We start from the raw sequence: 12,266 nt of genomic DNA, 5'->3' as shown, positions 1-12,266 counted from the left end.
TGCTCAAAGAACATCACCTTTCTCTATCATTTACCGATGTTGTCACCCAAATGCCGAATTATGCAATATTCCTTAAAGACATTTTGAGCGGTAGGAGGACTTGTGATGTTGTGGAGACGACGAACTTGACCGAGAATTGTAGTGCAATCATAATGAACAAGATGCCACCTAAGCTAAAAGATCCCGGAAACTTTTCCATCCCTTGTGCTATTTACAAAATGCTAATCGATAATGCTTTATGTGACCAAGGATCTAGTGTTAGCCTTATGCCATATTTGGTGTACCAAAGATTTGAATTAGGGGAACTCTTACCTACTAACATCAGTTTGCAATTGGCCAATAGGTCAATCAAGTTTCCTAAGGGTAAGATGGAGGATGTCCCCTTGAGGGTTGGCAATTTTGGTATTCCGGTGGATTTTGTGGTACTTGAGATGGACGAAGATGCTAACATTCCTATCATTCAAGGTAGACCCTTTCTTGCTACTTCGGGTGCTATGATCGATGTCAAGAGTGATAAAATTTCACTAAAAGTAGGAGATGAGGTGATTGAATTTGACTTGAATGATAGTATGAAGTATATAAGTTCTTAGATAGTTTTATGATGATTGAGTCTCTTGATCATGTTGCGTCTTCTATGCATGAGAAATTGCTCACCTCTAATGGTGCTCTTAAGAATATTTTGTTGAATAAGGAAAAGAAGGTATTCCTAGCAAAGAGATGGCTTTGTATGAAGATTTGCTCAATGGAAGAGTTGAAGATGTTGATGAGAAAATGTGCATGAACATCACTAGCCAAGAAGCTGAAAGGGATTCCGAATGTGCTAGCTAAGTTTGCGATTAATGACAATTAACAACCATGAAGACGGAAAAACAAGCAATAAACGAGACAAGGAGAAATTACCGTGGGAAACCCGAGAACTGGGAGAAAAACCCACCAATCCACTATGGAGTAACAATTTGATGAAAATGTAGTTTACAAGCTTCAATCACCATTAAAGCTCCCACCCCAAACTCACCCTCTCAAACACTCAAACCCTAAGTGTTTGGGTTTACATGAGGCTTTATCTTTCTGCATCTTTTCCCTTCATTTTATTACCCTATTACAATGACAATACAAGAGTATATATAGTGCAGGAAGATCAACGGCTAAGATTACATCCCAAGCGAAAGAAATCGCGTCGCTGAATAGGGGCTCGATGGTTCGACCGAACCTTCCCAGAGTTCGGTCGAACATGAGGTGATCAGTCCAACTTCTTCCTTGGTTCGACCAAACCTGATCTAGAAATCAAAAGGCTACACATTCTTCCTCATTTACTCAGAGGCAACTAGGTTCGATCGAACCTTTCATGAGTTCGGTCGAACTCCCGCACTACGCGGATAACTCTTCTTAAAATAGCCATAACGCCCTCGATTCTTAACTAAATCAAGCTTATGACCAGTCGTTGGAAAGCTCTTGAGACGAGCTATCACCTCCAACTTGAATAATCTCAATATCACTTCTAGAACTTGAGATATGACCATTTGAAGTCAGCCCTTTGTCATCAACCATTGCTTAACACCAAGCAATAGCCCATAGCTTAATCACCAAAGCTATGCACCCCCTTAGCCTTCTTGAATCGTTCTCCACAGTCTCAAACCTAACAATCTCCCACCTAGAGATTGGTTCAAATGTGAGAACAAACACACTACACATATACTCTCATGGCTTCTCCATTGTGCTCCAACATCTCTACAAAATCCTCACAATCTCCCAACCCGAAAATTGACTTATCATTAAGAGATCATACAACACAATAAGCAAACCATCATCATCAACATCTTTTCTAATCACCATTAGCAAAGACTCATTTCTCTACACCGAGAAACAAACCCACTTCCTCTAAACCAAGGAAGTGACATAAAGGTTTTCACCAACCTTGACTGAAAGGAATGGTGTCCTTCGAACAATTGTATTATCCTGATAGTGGGTTCAGAATTATTAGAAAGCTAATATATTCAGTAAGGTCAAGTGATCGAAATGCCTAAGTGGAGGCCGCTTCCGATCAGTAATATTAATGTATAATTAATATTACAGCTTAATCTTGACTGAACCCTTCGGGTCACACCTAAGCAATGAACGAACCGACTCGACGAATTAATTCGGAAGAAATTAATGAGTCACCCGAGGAATAAATATTTAGACGTCGGAAATTCGAGCTTGGAGCGTCGAAACCGAGCGTCGGAGAATCTCAAACGGAAAAATGCTTCAAGTAACAAGTAAAATCCTAGCCACGCAAAATGCTAGGAAAGCGCGCCAAATAAGAGCGTGCCACGTGGCAGCACACATGGCAAAACGCCATGTTGCAGCACGCGTGGCAGCCACCAAGTGGCAGCGTGCCACATTGGCAGCGTACCACGTTGCCAGCGCGCCACGGTGGCAGCGCATGTGGCAAGGGTCGTGGACCCGGGTGATGGGTCATGGACAAGGGCCAAAAGAAAGTGGCCCAACCGAACTCAACTTGGGGCTCAAGGTTGGGTGACACATGGTTAGTTCACAATGCATGTGAAATTCCTTAGGGACCAAGTGAGAAAGTGATCCTCACCTAACCATGTGACACTTGTTAGTTGTTCCTTGGTTTATTTAACTAAGGGTTGAATTCATCAATCTTTCCATGTGGGATCTTTTTGTGAAAAAAGTCCCATATTGAAAGATGAGTGGAATTCACAAGCTGTCCTTCCTCATAAATAGCCAAAGCATGGCTTGAGAATTCTTTGCTTTAGTAGGAGCTCAATAGAGCATTGCATTTGCAAAAACTCTTAAACTCATATAATACTCGGGTTTTGGTCGGACCTCACTAACCTCGATGTAACAGACCTAAAAGTCAGTAGTTGTTTTTGCAGGTGGATCTCCGTCTGAGGTCGTCATGTTTTTGGGGCTAAGCTTTCAAGTAAGAGCTCATTTGGTCGGGCGAAGCACGCTCCAAAAGGTAATAATTTTATCTTAATCTTGTGTTTAATCACTAGTAGAATAAACGTGATGGGAAGCGGTTCAAACCCCCTAATGGGAAGCGGTTTTGAACCGCATGCCATTGGGGGGCTTGCCATTAGCCTTTTAAATGGCAAGCGGTTCATTTGTAGTGAAAGGGCAGCGGTTTTGGCGCCAAACCGCTGCCCATTATGGGTATAAAAAATAATTTATTTTTTTTTCAGTTTTTCCAATTAAATTGAAACACAAACATAATATATGCAAAAACATTAATATTTTTATTAATTAATTGTTGTTATTACATTTTCATAAAAAAAAAAAAAAAATTCAAGCATATTACAACTGATGCTAGCTGCTCTTGTTCACCAGCCGTGCACATACCACCAGCCGCGCGCACCTCCAGCCGCACGCGCCACCAGTCGCCACCACCAACCACCTTAACCCGTGGTGGTTAAATTGAAACACAAACATTATATATTGAAAAAATAAACAACAATAAGTAACTTAATTTCAGATCTTTTGTGTAAAAAAAAAAAAAAAATTTCAGATCTTAAATTATAAACAACAAAATTTTAAAGCTAAAAACTCAAACCAGACCCCCACCCACCACGACCTCCACCCACGACCACCACCCACCCACGACCCTAACCCAAACCAGACCCCCACCCACCCACGACCCTAACCCAAACCAGACCCCCACCCACCCACGACCTCCACCCACGACCACCACCCACCCACGACCCTAACCCAAACCAGACCCCCACCCACCCACGACCACCACCCACCCATGACCCTAACCCAAACCAGACCCCAACCCACCCACGATCCTAACCCAAACCAGACCCCCACCCACCACGACCTCCACCCACGACCACCACCCACCACGAATCAAATTAAAATTAAAATCAAAAATAAAACTAAAATCGAAATAAAAATTAAAAAAACCATCAATCTAACCCGATTTTGGCTTCAAATTATGGTTTTAAAGGTCAAATTCGACCATAAAAACTCTAGATCTAGAGTTTTCATGGTCGAATTTGACCTAAAAAACTTATACACCCACATGCATGCACGAATTTGCTCGAAATTGTTCAAAATTGTTCGAAATTTGGTTGAAATTATCCTCGAAATTAGCTCGAAAATACCCAATTATGTTCAAATTTGATGAGATGAGAAAGAACAAAGAAAAGAGAAAATGAAAGTAGAAAGGGCGAGTTAGAGGGAAGAGGAGAGAGAGGGAAAACGAGAGTAGAAGAGAGCAGCCGAAATGAAAGAAGAAAGGGGCGAAATGAAAGAGGAGAGAGAGAGAGAGCAGCCCGGGGTAAGGAAGAGGAGGAGAAATAAAAGAGGAGGGGTAAGCGCTTTTAGGGTTTTTTTTTAATTGGCAAGCGGTTTGGGGTTGAACCACTTGCCAATATATGTAATGGCAAGCGGTTCAACCCCAAACCGCTTGTCATTATATATATTGGCAAGCGGTTCGCGCCAAAACCGCTTGCCATTTCATATTACAGGTTTAAAAAAAAAAAGGGTGAATGGCAAGCGGATTTTTAAAACCGCTTGCCTATTGGGGCTTCCCATCACGTTTATTCTACTAGTGAATTTAATTATGTTTATGGTTTTATTTATTGCGAGTGCGGTCTTGATTTTGGGTTTGTTTCCGCGGTGAGTCAGACTCACCAAACCCCAACAGTGGTATAAGAGCCTCGCTCGTTTATTTTTAAAATCATAATATTTTTCAAGGTATTTTTATGGCTTAATTTTTCTGGTTATAAGTTTCTAATTAGATTAGTAGCTCGTATTATCCATTTTAACATCGTATTAGAGCTGACATCAGCTCCCGAACCCAGATTTCGACCCAAAAAAGTGAATTTTGGGTGGAAAAGGCGTTCTGGAAATGGTTTTACCCTTGTAGGGCTTTTTTTTTTTGTAGCAAAAAAACGACCAGAAATGCATTTTTTGAGAGGTTTTTCGTTTTACGAAAATTTTAAGTCTTTCTAACCTTGAAAATTAATTGCATATTTATGGTGGTTATGTAATTGGTTCAATACATATTTTATATATATTTTTAAAACTCTTTAGGCATGATTACTTGGTGGTAATTTGTGTTTAAAAGCTTGATTTTATTTTTCACATAATTGCAAATTAATTGCATTAAGTGTGAAATTTTTGTTTTGAGGCTTCTAAAGTACTAAAGATTGAATCTTTAATTGTGTTAAGTGATTGAAACTTTAAAAGCTACTAAATTCCATGAATTTTATGTTGAACTTTGTTGTTTTAATCATTTTTGTTTGATTGGAAACATAAAGTTTCAAACTTTATGATAGAAATTTGTTTATCTTCATATTGGAAGATATAATTTTTTAAGGATTCAAAAGTGTTAGTAGCTGGATTTTTTCATTTGAACATTAAAGTTCATATTTTTCCAACTCCTACTTACTTTGTCAAAATCTCAAGATCAATTTAAATCGATTAAATTAATAATGAGAAATTGCCTTATTTATTTTGTTGCACCAACTTAAACCAATTTAATTAAAGTATGGTTTTTGGAAATTATTTTGGTTAAATGCACCTTGATAAATTTTATTTAAGTTAGACTTGTTTAAATTTTCAATTTTTGCTCATTGAATTAGTTCTAAAATTAATTTAGAATTAATAATATGTCACGCGAAATTGGGATTGAAATCCCGAGGCTATGGCACGCAAAACAAGCAAGAACATCACTTGGCTAGCAGAGCTGCATAGCAGCCCGCATGTGGCTGCCAAGGATGCTGCCCGTACTTGCGCGCAAGCCATGCGCGTGGTTGTTGCTTGCTGCCAGCAGCATGGCGCGCTAGCAAGCACCAAGCAGCAGCATGATGTTGTGCGTGCTGCCTAGCTTGGCTGGCCGCGGTTGGTGCAAGCTCGAGCATCATGGTGCGTGGCTTGGGGCTTGGTGCGATGAGGCAAGCAGCCTTAGTCCGTGTGCCTCACACCACGCAACTCGTAGCAACACTACTAGGTGTAAGCCTAGCTACTGCTACGGAGGGTGGTCGAGGCACATGCACCAAGCCGCATTGTCCGAGTTACTAGATGACTTTGGTTTTCATATGGCATGCGCCGCTTGAGTGCGGTTGGCTTTATGCTTGCTTGTTTGCTGTTTTATTTATTTTAATTAATCTTGTTTATTTTAATTAAAATTTTTTTAGGCTAGGCCTCGGTTTTGAGCGGCATTGACAAAAGTTATTTTGACAAATTTTGGGTTCTACCGGCTTAATTAATTGGATTAATTAAGATGGATGCGGAATTTAGTGGGAGCTTCAATTATTAATTACGTCAATTACATAATCGGTTAAACAACTTTGACTAGTTTTAATTAGGTGTGTTAATCGGATTAACTACCTAGATTAGTTACTAGTGCGCGCGCGTGTTTAACGCATTATTACTTCTTTATTGTTGTAAAATGCATGGGCCATTCACATATAGTGAATGGATGAATGGAATGTATATTCTCTCACAGGTTTTATAAAAATGGCAACTAGTGGGGCCCGATTAGGATAGAAAATATAGACTGCGTGCCGTGATGTATTTTTTGGAAATCTAAATACGGTATGCGTACCGTTGAGTATTTTTGTACCTTAATATTTAGATTAGTCCTAATCGTAGATACTAGTATTGCTTAATTATGGTCAAGTCTTGAAGATGGAGGTTCTTGGAAGACAAAGCCATGAAGTTGCAAAAGAAGACCTTTTGAAGACTTGAAGAATTCAAGGGGTCATGCTAGTTGCCAATATGCATCCAAATGCTTTTGCTTTACATATTCATGATTATTTATATATGAATTATATGTTAGATGCATGTTTAGGATTTCAAATGTTGTGATGATTAATTAAGTTCACTTAAATCAACAAACATAGAAACCCTAGGTCCCTAAATATTGAGTAAAATTTTCATTCCAAAACAACACTTATCGACCTATTGAGAGTAGTGATGGGCTACGACAAAGCGAGACATCAATATTATTCCCTAGGATACGTAAGGTATGTGGATGGGTTTTCCAAAGCAAGACATCACATACAAGTTGGTTTTGGTTGTACTCAACGATATGAGTGATGGAGTCCTAACATGTCGTGGCAAAGTGGATAAATTGTTGAGAGAGCATTAGATGTGACGATTTATTCAACCAAGAGTGACTTAGAGCCATTAGCAAAGCGTTGCTTACCTTGGGAGATTGAGTGCTAAGACAAGCCAAAGCATGCTTAGCCACTCTTTGTTTCCTTGGATCTTGGAATCGACTAATTCTCGCCAAATGGGGACCAATTTAATGCGTGGATAAGACGTTTAATAAGATTGAAAAATTTGCATGAATACCTTTTAATTTTCAAACTAATTATGTTATTTACTTGTTAAATGGTTAAACTTTGCACTTATATTTTTAGAATTCCAAATCAAACTGCATTGTTTTCCATGATTAGTAAAGGAAATGTATGAGAATGGTTCTCAAAGAAAAGTAAAGCATTTCTAAAATACAATTCTCATAAATGACTTTTAAGGACGGTTGGACATCATGTATTCAAAATACTAGGTAGTTTGATAAAAAACATGAAGTATTGAGTTGCAAACTCAAATTGTCAATATTAACAACCAACATATCTTTTCGCTTGATACATAGTTGAGTAGAACTCATTGATGTAGTAATTCGAGCATGAATTAAAGGAAAAGATGGAACTTTGTTTTATGGCGCATTAGATGCTTAATTATGCCTAACAAAGTATAAAAGTCAAAGACTCTTAAAGAAATGGTTCTTAAAGATTATGAGATAAAGTATGATAAGAAATATAGGAAACGAGGAACAAAGAAAAGGAATGAGATTCCATTTTACTAAAGAATTCATGTTATTGAAGTTAACTTAGCAACTCATTATCTTCACAAATTATCGGATACTTCTTGAGTGTTCCACTTTGAAAGTGACCTCAAACTATTGAAGATAAGCTAAGTTATCGACTTACAAGCTTAGAATGAAGCAAGTGGTGCTACATCAGTTGTAAAGGTCGTATGCTTTGTCTAAAGACCTTTAAGCTAAGGCTGGAACAAATAAATTGTTGTTGTGTACCATAATCAGCAATTGATCCGTTTACACACAGAAAGACTCACATTCAGAGCAATGAGCAATAGTTGTAAATTTATTTGAATGTCATGGTTGTCTAAACCATGAGTCAAGAATGCTTGTTTACAGACAAACATTTTCTTAACATGATAAACTGGAAAAAGTTCAAAGTCATGGGCATGATTTGCGTTCCGAACATCTTTAGCAATGTCATATCGGCAAGAACGTACTCAAGGCTCTATTAGATATGCTCTTGATAATTGATAGATTCGAAATCGTTCTAAGACAAGAAAGTCTTATTTGTTGAAACCGACAAAGTAACGAGCTATTGTTTTGGGTATATGGCTATATTCATCTAATGTGAACAAACTTGACCTTGAATTGTTCAAGAGTTCAGTGAAGTACAGAATCGACTTGGCAAGATATCAAAACGTCTAGATTAGATCGAGCGATGTTTTCTTGAGCCAAGCATGACCATCACAAAGTTATGAAATTGAAATATTCATAAATAACTCCACAAAGAACATAGTGTGTCTTCAAAGGAGACCTCGATGCCATTTAAAAATGACTCGAACAATGATGGATCATATCCTTTCCTATAAAGTTCTTAAGATTTGCACGAAGGACTAATTTTACACTAAAAAAAATTTCGAAGCTAAGAAAAGACGCCATATTCAGTTCTGGATAGAATAAACTTCTAAATGTGTTTTCAAGTATATGTCTAAAACTCTTAGCCACAGTGAGAGCTTAGTGACTCAATGGGAGCTCACCGGCTTAGCAAGAGCTAGGTGGTTGAGTGGAAGCTTAATGGCTCATTAAAGGCTAAGATAGCTCAAGTGGGAGCCAACTGTTTGTTTTACAACAAACTTTTACTCAAAGACAATATACATGTCTCTTTGTAAGCATTCAAGTGAGACCACGGGCATTACGCTAGTGAAAAAGAGCTATTCGTAACGAGCAAAAACGGGTTTTCCGTAACAGGCAACGGCCGTTACGTATACTGCCGTTACGATTAAAGATGTTATTTGTAACAGGCCCGTTACAAATAACAGGTTATTCGAAACGGGCAGCTAAAATGCCCATTACAAATAACGGGTTATTCGGTACGGGCAGCCGAAATGCCCGTTACAAATAACGAGCTATTTGTAACGGGCATAGCATTTTGTGGAAATTTTAAAAAAAAACCCATGTTTAGCTGGGCTGTTAACATTCTATTGCATCTTTCATTCTTTTTTTCTTTTCTTTTATTTTTTTAGGAATCTCTCATTCAATATAACTTTTTATTTGTTCCAAAAATTTTATTACTCCATAGTACATTTGGCCAAAAAGCTAATACGAAGTAAAAAAAGATTCCTACAAAATAGGGAACAAATTATTTTCCTGAAAATCTAAGATTTACATAATACGAAATATTCCGTAGTTTCGAAGCTTAGTACGAGTCTTGTACTCCATAATAGTGATCAACCAACCATATCAACTACATCACCATACTTTCTATGTGTATCAACATAATCTCCAATCTCTAACTGAAACCTGCAATAATCATTAAAAAGCCTTTTGTTATAACTTGAAATTGGGGGGAGGGGAGACAATCATAGATACAGAATATTTCGTTGGGTATTTCCTTAGTAATGTAGCCTTTAATGCAATGACTATCCTGGTAATAAGAACAGTGAGATTTTTTGTTTTTGTTTTTGAAACAACAGAACAGTTAAAACTTAGTAGAATGGTATGCAGTTATGCTCTCTTACATATTTGTCCAGCTCAAGACAGATTCACCCTTTATTATACGAAGTAGTACACAATATACTAGTTACAAGAAAATAGAATAAAAGATTTTCCACTATCAACTCTTTTAACACAATCCTCATTCCTCAGTTCTCATCCCAATTTATTAAAGCTTAAACAGATTAATTTCTTTGAGAAATGTGATATTCCACAATTAAGAAACAAGTCATTATACATAATTCATCACATCTCAAAGAATCATAATTCCGCAAATTCATCCAATTCAACATTTCATCAATAGAACACTGCCAATTTAGCCAAACCCCAAATCGAAAGAAATATGCACAAGGATTGTGCAGGAGAAATACAACTTTCCTTTTTTTTTTTGAAAGAAAATACTACTTTCCTTGAAGATCCCTGATTCCCTTTATATCAAACCAAAGCAAAGGATAACGTTTTCGACAACCATGCAACCTCAACAAATCAATCTTCAAGATTTAACATAATCAACTAAAATCAACCATTTCTTCATACAAAACTATGTAAATCTAGTCACATAGGATAAATCATGCCATATACATCACTAAAATTAGAAAGTATTTAATTATAAATAAAAATCAATTAAATGAAAATTAAACAAGAAATTACCTTGCGAAGAATCAAGGAAATTCTTCATACAGTAGCTAGTGCTCATTAGGAAAGGATCTTTCCCTTTTCTATCTTGATCTCGTGGGGTTTCAAGGAAATCCTCATTTCCTTTCTAAATTCTTGCTGCTTTTCATCCGTGAGATTAAAGGAGTGAAATAGTGAGTGGATTTTGACTCATCAAGCAAAATCGTGTTCTTTTAATTTCAAGTAATGTGGCCAAATGGGCTTTCTTCCCTTTTAATTCCCTTGGTTACAAATCATTGACTACCTGCAAAATATAACTAGATGAGCTTTGTCATATATGAAAAATTGTTAACAAATAAATATACGCATAATATGCACCCAATGTACTACTTACTAATTTTACAATAAAATCGGAAGAATTAGTGCACACTTATATAAATTAATGACTTAACAACTAAGTATTAGGGAGTATAAATATATAATATTTGACACTTATCATATGGTAAGATTTGTTACTAAAAAAATTAATGCCCGAAAAAAAAAAAGGAATTCAATTCAGCAAATTTTTCTTAAAGATCATCAACCCAGCTCATATATAGAATTAATTCCAGATTTTTCATTGGTTAATTTTGTAATAGCTAGATCTAACCCAGAATAATTACTGGTTAATTTAGAAAAATTCCAGTTAGATCTAACAAAATTTTGAAATTAAAAAATAGGGTTTTTTGTTAAATTATAAATGAACTAGATCTGGCTAAAGTTAGATATGAAAATTGGAAAATCAAATTGGGGAAATTAAATTAAAAATACTTGGAAAAATCTCCGAGGAAGGAGAAATTATGCAATTTATCAGCCTAAAAATCTTAAAACCAAACAGAAAATTGCACAAAATCACAGAAATGGAGGCATGCATACTAAAGAGGCACCATTTTATACAGCTCCCAAGACTTTAAAACCATAAGGAAACTTAAAGGAGTAAATTTTGTGGGTTTACGACTGTTAATTAGCAAAATTTTAAACCTAACTTTAAACCTAAACAGAAACAACAGCAAAAAAAAAATGGTCAGAAACAATGTGATGCAGAAACTGAAAAAACCCAAAAGGCTGAAAATAACCCAGAAGCTAAATTAAGAAGAGAAAGGAAATTTATTTCTCAATTCTCATAAATTAATAATAAAAAAGATGAGATTTTTGGTGAAAAAAACTAAAACTCAGAAAAATTAGAAATGCCCAGATACCCTGAAAAATTAAAAACCATGAAGAAAATGTAAAAAAAAACAAAAGAAAAAATAAAAAGGTACCGCAAACAAGAGGAAAAAGAAGAAATTTGTTGGAAAAAAAGATGAGATTTTGGTAAGAAAGCTTACATTTTATCAGCTTCCCAATTAATCTAAGCTCCGAATCGATTCAACAGCGCAATAAAATTGATTCGATCTGAAACCTCAGCTCGTACGCAGTTCTCGCTCTCGCAATGTTAAGATCGAGAACCAATTTTCTCCACGGCCGCCGGTTATAGAGGAAAGAGAGAAAGGAGTAGAGAGAGAGAGAGAGAGCTTGAGGGAAAAGATAAGAGTATGAAAAAATGAGGAGAGAGAAAGCCCGTTTGAGGAAGAAAAGCGGCTGGGAAAAAAATAAGGTTTCAAACCCTAGTGCTTGATTTAGGTGTAACGGGCATTTATTTGTCCCATACAAATATCAACTATTCGTAACGGGCAATTATTTGCCCGTTACAATTATTAACTATTCGTAACGGATAATTGGTTGCCCGTTACAAATGAGTTTTTTCCGCAACGGACATATATTTTGCCCGTTACGATTACTCTTTTTGTAACGAATTCTGTTATGCCCGTTACAAATGACAATTTTTCTACTAGTATTA

General features: G+C 36.6%; 1 long non-coding RNA gene across 1 annotated transcript; it reads right to left on the bottom strand.

The window, feature by feature from the left end:
* Nucleotides 1-9,268: 9,268 nt before the first annotated feature.
* On the bottom strand, nucleotides 9,269-11,983 carry LOC145559721 (uncharacterized). Its single transcript, XR_014092897.1, has 3 exons — nucleotides 11,755-11,983; nucleotides 10,424-10,691; nucleotides 9,269-9,580 (listed from the first exon to the last, which is right to left on the bottom strand). It is a non-coding gene; the product is annotated as an uncharacterized LOC145559721 (long non-coding RNA).
* Nucleotides 11,984-12,266: the final 283 nt, after the last annotated feature.

Source organism: Chenopodium album, chromosome 9 (assembly GCF_948465745.1).
Source record: "Chenopodium album chromosome 9, dcCheAlbu1.1, whole genome shotgun sequence".
NCBI classification, from domain to species: domain Eukaryota; kingdom Viridiplantae; phylum Streptophyta; class Magnoliopsida; order Caryophyllales; family Amaranthaceae; genus Chenopodium; species Chenopodium album.
Note: the sequence above shows the minus strand (reverse complement) of the source record. Positions and strands in the feature narration are given on the sequence as shown.